The sequence below is a fragment of the Pan troglodytes genome, chromosome 15 (genome assembly GCF_028858775.2).
Source record: "Pan troglodytes isolate AG18354 chromosome 15, NHGRI_mPanTro3-v2.0_pri, whole genome shotgun sequence".
NCBI lineage: Eukaryota > Metazoa > Chordata > Mammalia > Primates > Hominidae > Pan > Pan troglodytes.
Genome location: NC_072413.2, coordinates 91,139,079 through 91,151,090, shown reverse-complemented (window position 1 = coordinate 91,151,090; position 12,012 = coordinate 91,139,079). Strand labels below are relative to the sequence as shown.

At 48.3% G+C, this 12,012-nt stretch overlaps 1 pseudogene; it reads right to left on the bottom strand.

Moving 5' to 3' along the window:
• Positions 1–2,883: 2,883 nt before the first annotated feature.
• On the bottom strand, positions 2,884–4,276 carry LOC101057579 (cytochrome b5-like; annotated as a pseudogene).
• Between the last annotated feature and the right edge of the window lie 7,736 nt (positions 4,277–12,012).

The following is a 12,012-nucleotide window of genomic DNA, read 5'->3' as shown; positions in this document are numbered from 1 at the left end:
CAGGAGATCGAGGCTGCAGTGAGCTGTGATTGCGCTACGGCACTCCAGCCAGGGTGACAGAGCAAGACTCTGTTTCAAAAAAAAGGAAATCAGATGATGTTTCTCCCTGCTTGGTCCTGACCCTGGGACACACCTGTCCTGCTAGTTCAATACTGAATCCTCAGCACTGACCAAGGAGATGGGAAGAGAGTTCCTGGTCTGGCCACAGTTGACAAGGCCTTATGGTGCTTCCCTCTTTCCCTGCAGGAGATGAGCTGACACTCACTGTTCCCTTTTTCCAGAAGCCTTTCCCAGACATGCTCATGGCTCATGCCTTCCTCCATTTGCCTCTGCTCATTGGCACATCTGCCCTGACCTCTGACCTGCTCGACCCCTTTCCACTCCCCTGGTTCTCAGCTCACCACCGGTGAGATCAAATACGCCCTTTTTATAACACATAGTAATGTGCCCTCCCCTTTACAAGCATGAAATAAATTCACAGGCAATAAAACCTACCTAAGCATACACTTTAAAAAATCAATAGGATGTAGTGTAATTTATGGAAGAAAGAAAAGGAAATTAACTTTTAAAATTTTATTTATTTATTTATTTGAGACAGAGTCTTGCTCTGTTGTGCAGGCTGGAGTGCAGTGGCATGATCTCAGCTCACTGCAACTTCTGCCTCCCCGGTTCAAGCAATTCTCCTGTCTCAGCCTCCCAAATAGCTGGGACTACAGACACACGCCACAACGCCCAGCTGATTTTTGTATTTTTAGTAGAGATGGGGTTTCACCATATTGGTCAGGCTGGTCTCCAACTCCTGACCTCAGGTGATCCACCTGCCTCGGCCTCCCAAAGTGCTGGGATTACAGGCATGAGCCACCGAGCCCAGTCAGGAAATTAACTTTTTTTTTTTTTTTTTTTGAGATGGAATCTCACTCTGTTGTCCAGGCTGGAGTGCAGTGGCACGATCTCAGCTCACTGCAACCTCTGCCTCCCAGGTTCAAGCAATTCTGCCTCAGCCTCCTGAATAGCTGGAATTACAGGCATGCGCCACTACACCCGGCTAATTTTTGTATTTTTAGTAGAGATAGGGTTTCACCATGTTGGCCAGGCTGTTCTCAAACTCCTGACCTCAGGCAATCTGCCCGCCTTGGCCTCCCGAAATGCTGGGATTACAGACGTGAGCCACTGCGCCTGGCGGAAATTAACTTTTAATAATTGAATACATAACTTCAGTAAATGAATGCCCTGGTGGCTATCTGCAAATATACGTAGACTGATATAGGTTGTGAGATGTTGACTTGAAATCGGCAGAGACGTGATTTCCTAAAACAATAAAAAACTCTTGGTGGAGTCCCAAACAAAACGAAGTACAGCCTGCCCTCCATATACAAAGTTCTTGAATTCCTGGAAATTCACTGAGTGATAAATCTGTGTACAAAATACTTCGTGCTTGATTATAAAACCAAGTGAGGGGCAGGGCGCGGTGGCTCACGCCTGTAATCCCAGCACTTTGGGAGGCCAGGGTGGGTGGATCATGAGGTCAGGAGATCGAGACCATCCTGGCTAGCATGGTGAAACCCCGTCTCTACTAAAAATACAAAAAAGTAGCCAGGCGTGGTGGCGGGCGCCTGTAGTCCCAGCTACTCGGGAGGCTGAGGCAGGAGAATGGCGTGAACCAGGGAGGCGGAGCTTGCAGTGAGCCGAGATCGCGCCACTGCACTCCAGTCTGGGAGACAGCGAGACTCCGTCTCAAAAAAAACCCAAAAAACAAAACAACAAAAAAAACAAGTGAGGTTCTAGGCTCAAATACTTACAAACAGAATTTTCACATGCATGGATGTCTGCTGCGACATTCTAAAGTCACGTGAGGAGATCAGTTTTCATCCCCTCACCTCTCCAACTATCTTGTGCATCGCAGCATGTCTGGCTTGTCTGACTCCAGCCAGCTGAGTGCCTGCTGTGCCCCCAGTCAATGGGACAACTAGAAAAAAACCTATAGAAATTTCAAAAATGTACACTAGGCGGCGCTGCCACCCTGGGCGAGAACCATATCTAGGCCCTCGTTTTACTCTGTTTCTCCTCACCCATCACTGACCACGTGAGATTGCAGTCTGCATTTTTTGTTTGTGTATGGCTTGTTTCCACGACTAGAGTGTGGGCTGCAGGAGGGCAAGGCTTTGTTTCTTTCTGTTTAAAAATGATGTGTGTGTGTATGTGTGTTTATATATTTGTGTGTGTGTGTATATATATATATATACACATATACTTTTTTTTTTTTTTTTTTGGTGAGACGGAGTCTCGCTTGTCACCCAGGTTGGAGTGCAGTGGCGCCATCTCGGCTCACTGCAACCTCTGACTCCCGGGTTCAAGCGATTCTTCTGCCTCAGCCTCCCGAGTAGCTGGGATTACAGGCATGTGTCACCACGCCAGGCTAATTTCTTTTTGTATTTTTAGTGGACACGGGGTTTCACCATATTGGCCAGGTTGGTTTCGAACTCCTGACCTTGTGATCCAACCCCTTCAGCCTCCCAAAGTGCTGGGATTATAGGCGTGAGCCACGGCGCCCAGCCTATATTTTTGTATTTTAAAAGCCAGATATATTTGTAAAAGATCATGCTTACAATAAGTAAATTACATAGTAAAGAAACATCAAAATAAAGTAGATGAATAAAAGGCACACTCGAAAAATCCAAGAGCAGAAAAGACAGTTCTTTTTGTTTTATTTCTAATGTAGGCAGAAAGAAAAAGAGATATGTTAAAATTATTTTTTTCAAGAGAAGTTTTCTGTCAGTTGGAGTAATTAGCGTTGGCTTCTTTTTGCCTGTGTCTAAAGCAGGATTTTCCTGCACTGGCTTCTGAGGAGGTTCAGCCTTCTGCCATGTGTGCCTTGATAGGCGACGGCCACTGCTGACATGGCAGGGATCACCCAGTTGGTCCACCAACTGGAGCTAGAATCAACAGCAGTGATAAGAGTTTCCGAAGCTTGTTTAACTTTGGTCTGTCGTCTGGATGGGGCTCCTGAATGATATATGTTTTGGACAATTCCACGGCATCTCAAAGATGCCCGACATCCTCAAAATTCTCAGTAGCGTCACCTCCAGCTGGTTCCCTTAAGACTTCTTCCCCACCAGGATGCTCTTCCAGAAATTTGGTCAAATCGTACACTTGTGGTGCAGAATCAGTCAGGTGCTCTTGCTGTCGTTGTGCTTCTGAATCTCCTCTAGGGTGTAGTACTTCACGGCCTCATCCAGCTGCTCGGCCGTCTCGGTTGGCTGTGAGCCAGGCCCAGCACACACAGCCTCGTCGGGTGGAGTAGAGCTTGTGACTCCGCCAGCTCCACCCAGGACATTCCCCTCGCCAGGCACCACACCAGGGGCTGGGCGGCCGGCTCAGGGGCGGGGCGACGTAGAAGCACATATGTATATATATATTTTAGAAACAGGGTCTTACTATGTTCCCAGGTTGGTCTTGAACTCCCGGGCCCCAGTGACCCTCCTGCCTCGGCCTCCCAAAGTCCCGGGATTACAGGCGTGAGCCACTGTGCCTGGCCAAGGTTTTGTTTCTTCCGCTGGTGTACCCCCAATGCCAACAACAGTGCCTGGCAATGACTGGGCTCGCCAAGGGGGAGTGGATAAATGAGTGGTATCCAAGCCCTCCCTAGTTTCCATCCTTAGAACTCTACGTTAAAGAGTGTTCGGAATCAGTTCTTTTTCTTTTTTGAGATGGAGTCTTGCTCTGTCGCCCAGGCTGGAGTGCAATGGTGCGATCTTGGCTCACTGCAACCTCTGCCTCCTGGGTTCAAGTGATTCTCCTGCCTCAGCCTCCTGAGTAGCTGAGATTACTCAAAGTGACCTACCTTCAGTCACTTTTAAATCCAACTCCCAATTTTGGACAACATAGGGATTTTTGAATCCCTTTCTTTGCTCACATTGTGTTTTTGTTTTATTTTGTTTTTTTGAGATGGAGTCTCACTCTGTTGTCCCACCATGATCTCAGCTCACTGCAACCTCCACCTCCCAGGTTCAAGCAATTCTCCTTCCTCAGCCTCTCAGGTAGCTGGGATTACAGGTGTGCACCACCATGCCTGGCTAATTTTTGTATTTTTAGCAGAGACAGGGTGTTCACCATGTTGGCGAGGTTGGTCTCGAACTCCTGACCTCAAGTGATCTGCCCGCCTCAGACTCCCAAAGTGCTGAGAGTACAGGTGTGAGCCACCGTGCCTGGGCTCACATTGGTTCGATTTTACTCTGACAATGGTTCCTGCCAGCCAGGCACTGCGCCAGTACTGCATAAGCGTCCTCTCATTCGATCCTCCAGGAACTCCCTTCGATTAGGCACTGTCATTATCCTCACTTGACAAATAAGGAAACTGAGGCTCAATAGAGAGGCTGGGCAACTTTATCAATGTCACACCCACTGAGCGCAAGGCCTGGGTTTTGAATACCAGGCCCTCGCTGTCCATGTGCAGAACCACCGGGCTATATACCCCTCTGGATGCACTTCAGGCAGATCAGTGTGTTACAGTCGAGAGAAGCCTAGTCTAGGAGCCAGAAGACCTGGGTTCAAGGTATTAAGTCGGCCACTGGCTGGCTGTGTGACTTTGGGCGGCCCCTTAACCTCAGCTTCCTAGCTTCCTCATCGACCGAGTGAATAAGGAAGAACTAGCCAAGGCTGGGAATGGTGGCTCACGCCTGTAATTCCAGCACTTTGGGAGGCCAAGGCGGGTGGATCACCTGAGGTCAGGAGTTTGAGACCAGCCTGGTCAACATGGTGAAGCCCCATCTCTATTAAAAATACAAAAATTAACGGGGCATGGTGGTGCATGCCTGTAATCCCAACTACTCAGGAGGCTGAGGTGGGAGGATCTCTTTAACCCAGGAGGTGGAGGTTGCAGTGAGCTGAGATTGTGCCACTGCATTCTAGCCTGGGTGACAGAGCAAGACTCTGTCTCAAAAAAAAAAAAAAAAAAAAAAAGGAAGAACCAGCCAAAAAGACAAACTCGACCCAAGGCTGCATGGACTGCTGTATACCTCCTCAAGAGGGAATTCAGCTCTGCTCTGAGCCAGCCAGGGGGCCAGGCATGCCCAGGATGTCCTGGAGAAGGCCCTGAGGACAACATCCACATGGGGGAGGGGCTTCCACTGGAGGGACAGGGGGCTGTTCCGGCCTGAAGAGAGAGGACCAGCGGGTGGGTGGGTGAGAAGGACCTTCCAAGGGAGGAGAGTTCGCCGGTTTTCCACGTGTCCTGACATGACCCGGCACTCCTGAACAACAGCCAGAGACAGGGATGGAGGGCAATGTTCACACTCCTCAGGGCGGCCTCCGTCTTAGGTTAGAAGATAAAAAGATCTGATGCCACCCTGAGGGAATCGAAGGCTAGGCACAAAGGGAGGAAGAACTTTCTGTAAGCCAGGGGTATGGATACAGAATGGGGGGCCATGGTGGAGAGAGTGCTGGGGTGAGTAGAGGCATGTCAGGAAAGTTGTCCAGAAGCTTCAAGCCAGGCTTTCCAACATGAAGATGCTATTTGCATATAACCTATGCCCCCTCCACATACACACACACAAAAGACCAAGATGCCTTTCCCTCCTCTTCCCACTAGACCTTAAAAATCCTTTGCGGGCTTTCCTAGGCACGACATGGAGGAAGCTGCTGTGATCTATTCCACCAACCCTGCTGGGGCCAGGCCTGCCTGGATATTTCTGGCTCTCTCAAAAGAAAACAAACCTTTACCCACTAATGTAAGCAGGCAAAATCTTTACCCAACAAAACAAACAAACCAGCTCCTGGAGGTCATGCCCGGCTTTCCTAACATGGCATCGGGTTGGTACCCTTGGCACCCAATCAACATGAGTAGTCCCGCTCCCAGAAGAAGAGGAGAAACAGACTACAGGTGCAGATAAAAGTCACATTCACATTGAGGTGGCTTCAAAGTTGGACAGTGCTCTTCATGGATAGTGTTGCCAGATAAAATACAGAAGGCCCAGTTAAACTGTAATCCCCCATAAAAAGTGACTATTTTTAAAAAATAGGCTAGGCGTGGTGGTGCACACCTGTAATCCCAGTACTTTGGGAGGCTGAGGTGGGAGGAACGTTTGAGCCCAAGAGTTTGAGACCAACCTGGGCAACATGGCGAGACCTTGTCTCTACAAAAAATTTAAAAAGTTAGCTGAGCATGGTGGCGCCTGCCTGTGGTCTCAGCCACTCAGGAGGCTGAGGTGGGAGAATCACTTGAGCTTGGATGGCTGGGGTGGCAGTTATGACCACACCACTGCACTCCAGCCTGAGTGACATTGCTAAAAAATAATAATAATAATAATAATAATTTAAAAAAGTATACCCCACAGCCCATTTGGGCCATACTATAAAAATTATTCATTGTTGGCTGGGCATGGTGGATCATACCTCTAATCCCAGCACTTTGGGAGACTGAGGCAGAGGGATCTCTTGAGGTCAGGAGTTCCAGACTAGTCTGAGCAGCAAAGTAAGGCCCTGTCTCTAAAAAATACAAAATTAGTCAGATGAGGCTGAAGTGAGCTATGATGGCATTACTGCCATCTCAAGTAGCTGAGACTTCAGGTGTGAACCCACACGCCTCGCTGCCTCTTTCCTCTCTGACTCTGCAGAGTGTGTAACTGGCCTCAACAGATGTTTGCTAAATAAATGCTTAATCTATGCTACAAACACATGGAATAACTTGGGGGAGGTGCTACCTCACTGTCTTCAGTTTGTCATTTTGATTTTCTTAGTTTGCCTTTTTCAGGCCTGGCCCAGACTCCAGGAAGGAAAACTAGCAGTCGCTACATGTGTGAGAAAACTAAGCCTCTAAGACCTCCTTCTGTTGTAAATGTCTTTATGGCTTCACACACCCGAATGCTCATAGGTTTGCATCTATAGATTTGAATCCATCTACCAGTATAAGAAATCTTAGACAAGCTTAACCAGGCGTGGTGGTGCACGCCTGTAATTGTAATCCCAGCTACTCAGGAGACTGAGGCAGGAGAATCACTTGAACCCAGGAGGCGGAGGTTACAGTGAGCTGAGATTGTGCCACTGCACTGCAGCCTGGACAACAGAGTGAGACTTTGTATCAAACAAAACAAAATAAAACTATAGTTTAAAAAAAAAAAAAAGTCGGCCGGGTGTGGTGGCTCAAGCCTGTAATCCCAGCACCTTGGGAGGCCGAGGTGGGCGGATCACGAGGTCAGGAGTTCGAGACAATCCTGGCCAACCTGGTGAAACCCCGTCTCTACTAAAAATACAAAAAAATTAGCCGGGCGTGGTGGCGGGTGCCTGTAGTCCCAGCAACTCAGGAGGCTGAGGCAGGAGAATGGGGTGAACCCGGGAGGCGGAGCTTGCAGTGAGCCGAGATTGCGCCACTGCACTCCAGCCTGGGGGACAGAGCCAGACTCCTTCTCAAAAAAAAAAAAAAAAAAAAAAGTCTTAGCGAAGCAACCAATTGGTTTATGTTAACCGACCCTATAAAAGCAACTACATAATGTTCAAATTTAGCAGAGCATTGGGGTAAGAAGAATACTCATTTGAGTGTAAAAAAAAGAAAAGTGGAGAATTTATAAACAGTGAAACCATTTCGAGCAGGGTTCAGCAAAACCTTTTCTGGCAAGGGCCAGATGTAAGTATTTTAGGCTTTACAGGCCGTATGGTCTCTGTCGCAACTATTCAGCTCTGCCTTTGCTGCAGGAAAGGAGCCACGGGCAAGATTTAAAGGAATGGGTGTGGCTGTGTTCCAACACAACTTGATTCATGGATGTTGAAATCTGAATTTCCTTTCACTTGTCACGAACTATTATCTTCTTTCGGGACATTGTCTCGCTCTGTCACCTGGGCTGGAGTGCAGTGGCACGATCTTGGCTCACTGCAACCTCTGCCTCCCAGGTTCAAGCGATTCTCCTGCCTTAGCTTCCCGAGTAGCTGGGATTACAGGCGCACGCCACCACACGCAGCTAATTTTTGTATTTTATTTTATTTTATTTTTTGAGACAGAGTCTCACTCTGTGGCCCAGGCTGGAGTGCAGTGGCGTGATCTCGGCTTGCTGCAATCTCCATCCCCCGGGTTCAAGCGATTCTCCTGCCTCAGCCTCCTGAGTAGCCGGGATTACAGGTGCCTGCCACCGCGCCTGGCTAATTTTTGTATTTTTAGTAGAGACAGGGTTTCACCATCTTGGCCAGGCTTGTCCTGAACTCCTAACCTCATGATCTACACACCTCGGCCTCCCGAAGTGCTGGCATTATAGGTGTGAGCCACTGCGCCTGGCCTAATTTTTGTATTTTCAGTAGAGATGAGGTTTTGCCATGTTGGCCAGGCCCCTGAGCTCAAGTGATCCACCCGCCTCGAACTCCCGAAGTGCTGGGATTATAGGTGTGAGCCACCGCGCCAGGCCCTTTTGATTTTTTTTCCCTAACTACTTAAAGATATTAAAACCATTCTTAGCTCAAGGGCTGTATAAAAATGGGTGGTTGCTTCTCTCTCCTCTTCCCCACCCAAGCCCCCATATCAAAAAACAAACAAAGACACACCAAAAAAACAAAAGGGTGATGAGTAGGGTTTGGTCTGGCTGTAGGTTGTTGAACCCATGGGCTGTGGTTTCAGCTGGCCCTGCTTTCAGCTCTGACCTCAATATTCACTGACTGTGACCTTGGAAGAGTGCCTTACCCTCTCAGCCCTTCAGTTTTCTCAGCTGGGAAGTGGTAGGAAATAACTGGCCGACAGATGGGGCTGTTATGAGGACTGTATGTGATGCTGCCTGCACAATGTCGAAGGCTTATAAATGCATGCATGGTAGCTATTATTATTATTATTATTTTGAGACAGGTCTTGCTATGTTGCTCAGACTGGTCTTGAACTTGGCCTCAAGTGATCCTCCTACCTCGGCCTCCCAAAGTTCAATATTCCTTACAGTTAAAAAAAAAAATAGCTACCTGGCCGGGCACGGTGGCTCACACCTGTAATCTCAGCACTTTGGGAGGCTGAGGCAGGCGGATCACCTGAGGTCAGGAGTTCAAGACCAGCCTGGCCAACATGGTGAAACCCCGCCTCTACAAAAATACAAACATTAGCCTGGCGAGATGGTGCATGCCTGTAATCCCAGCTACTCAGGAGGCTGAGGCAGGAGAATTGCTTGAACCGGGGAGGCAGAGGTTGTAGTGAGTCGAGATCACACCACTGCATTCCAGCCTGGGCAGCAGAGACTCTGTCTCAAAATAAATAAGTAAATAAATAATAGCTACCTGTAATCTCAACTACTAGGGAAGCTGAGGCAGGAGGATCACTAGAGGCCAGGAGTTCAAGGAGTTGCCCTAACCAACCTGGGCAACATAGTGAGATCCTGTCTCTACAAAAATATTAAAAAATTAGCCGTGTGGTGGTACACACCTGTAGTCCCAGCTACTTAGGAGGCTGATTCGGGAGGATGGCTTGAGCCCAGGAGTTGAAAGCTTCAGGGAGCTATGATTGTGCCACTGCACTCTAGCCTGGACAATAGAGAGACACTGTCTCAAAACAAAACAAAACAAAAAGCAGACCAGGAGTGGTGGCTCACACCTGTAATCTCAGTGCTGTGGAAGGTGGAGATGGAAGGATTGCTTGAGCCCAGGAGTTTGAGATTAGCCTGGGCAACATGGTAAGACCCCAACTCTACAAAAAATTTAAAAAAACAGCTGGGCGCAGTGGCTCATGCCTGTAATCCCAGCAATTTGGGAGGCTGAGGTGGGTGAGTCACCTGAGGTCAGGAGTTCAAGACTAGCCTGATCAACGTGGTGAAACCACATCTCTACTAAAAATACAAACAAAAAATTAGCTGGGCGTGGTGGCAAGTGCCTGTAATCCCAGCTACTCTGGAGGCTGAGGCAGCAGAATTGCTTGAACCCAGGAGGCGGAGGTTGCAGTGAGCTGAGATTGTATTATTGCTCTCCAGTATGGGTGACAGAGCAAGACTCCATCTCAAAAAAAAAAAAAAAAAAAATTTTGGCAGGCATGGTGGTGCACACCTGTGGTCTCAGCTACTCCAGAAGCTGAGGTGGGAGGTGGGAGGCTCATGTAAGTCTGGGAGGTTGAGGCTGCAGTGATTGCACCACTGCACTTCAGCCTGGGCAACAGAAAAAGACTCTCCCAGAAAAAAAAATATATATATAGATATAGATATAGAAGTCTGGGTGCCAAGGCTCACACCTGTAATCCCAGCACTTTGGGAGGCCGAGGCAGGTGGATCACTTGAGGTCAGGAGTTCAAGACCAGCCCGACCAACATGGTGAAACCCCATCTCTACTAAAAATACAAAAATTTTTCAGGTGTGTTGGCAGGCGCCTGTAATCCCAGCTGCTTGGGTAGCTGAGGCAGGAGAATCGTTTGAATCCAGGCCACAGGGCAAGACTCTGTCTCAAAAAAAAGAAAAAACATATATATATATACAGAGAGAGAGAGAATATTGAGAACCTGATTATAAATGATGATGACAATTTTATGCTTTATTTCTCCCATATTTTGGTGCAGTGTAATAGTTCTCAATCTCCATGGGCACCTAAACGCCTCGGGGCAGACTTGTCTTTTGCATTTCCTGATGCTAATCTTGGATGCAGAGGGTTTGCTTCATTTCACTGCATATCATTATCACTGGCACATGTGAGGTGCAGCTCTTGTTTATTTTGGGGGTCCAACTTTCCCTCCAAGCCCCTTCTCCCCTAATAATTCCTTTTTTTTCTTTTTTTGAGACCAAGTCTCGCTCTGTCACCCAGGCTGGAATGCAGTGGTGCAATCGCAGCTCACTGCAACCTCTGCCTCTAGGGCTCAAGCAATTCTCCTGTTTCAGCCTCCTGCGTAGCTGGGACTACACTACCATGCCTGGCTAATTTTTGTATTTTTAATAGAGACAGGGTTTCACCATATTGGTCAGGCTGGTCTCGAACTCCTGACCTCAGGCGATTTGCACCTCAGCCTCCCAAAGTCTTGGGATTACAGGCGTGAGCCCCTGTGCCCGGCCCTCCCCCAGTAATTCTGATTCAGTTGGTCTGAGGTGGGATCCAGACAGGGGTATCTGTTTTAAAAGCTCCTCAGTGATTCTAATATGCAGCCAGGGAACCCTGGAACTTGTGTTTTGTTCTCATTTTTAGTATCTTCTGCTCAGAGTGACCAGTGAACCCAAGGCATCAGCATCACCTGCTAGACATGCAGAGTCTCAGGCCCTGCCCCAGACCCACTGAATCAGAATATGCATGTTAACAAGATTCCCTGGCCGGGCATCATGGCTCACACCTGTAATCTCAGCACTTTGGGAGGCAGAGGCAGGAGGATTGCTTGAGCCCACAAGTTCAAGGCCAGCCTGGGCAACATAGTGGACCCTGTCTGTACAAAAAAATTAAAAAAAAAAATAGCCGGGTATGGTCCCAGCTGCTTGGGAGGCTGAGGCAGGAGGATCACTTGAAGCCGGGAGGTTGGGGCTGCAGTGAGCCATGATCATGCCACTGCACTCCAGCCTGGGTGACAGAGCAAGACCCTATCTCAAAAATAAATAAATAAATAAATAAATAAATAAATAAATAAAATTCCCAGGTGATTCGCGTGTTCACTGAAGTTGGAGAAGTGCAATTCTTGGTGGTGGGTGTGATGCTTCCCTTTCTACGATTGACAGGAGTTTGAAAGCAGTGTTTGAGACACAGGACTGTAGATGGAATCCTGTTTCAGACCCAGGAGGGGGCTGGTGAAGCATTGACTGCTGAGACACGTGTGCTGTGAACTTTTGGTGTGTGTGTGTGTGTGTTTTAATCTAGGGTTCTTGTAAAATGAGGTGCCGTTGCAGTAGTCTGTCTAGCAGAGCCCAGAGGGTGGGACTGTGCCAGGAAAAGCAATTTAGGACCCTAGAGGCCACCAGGGGCCTCCTTCCCCATGACCCTGGAGGGTGGACGTCACTGGGGCTTGTGAGGCTGGCCAAGGATGGGCTGTAGATGGCATTTCTTAATATAGTTACTCAATAGTTATGTTTTCTAAGTGCCACAGAGGACTAAAGGAATGTC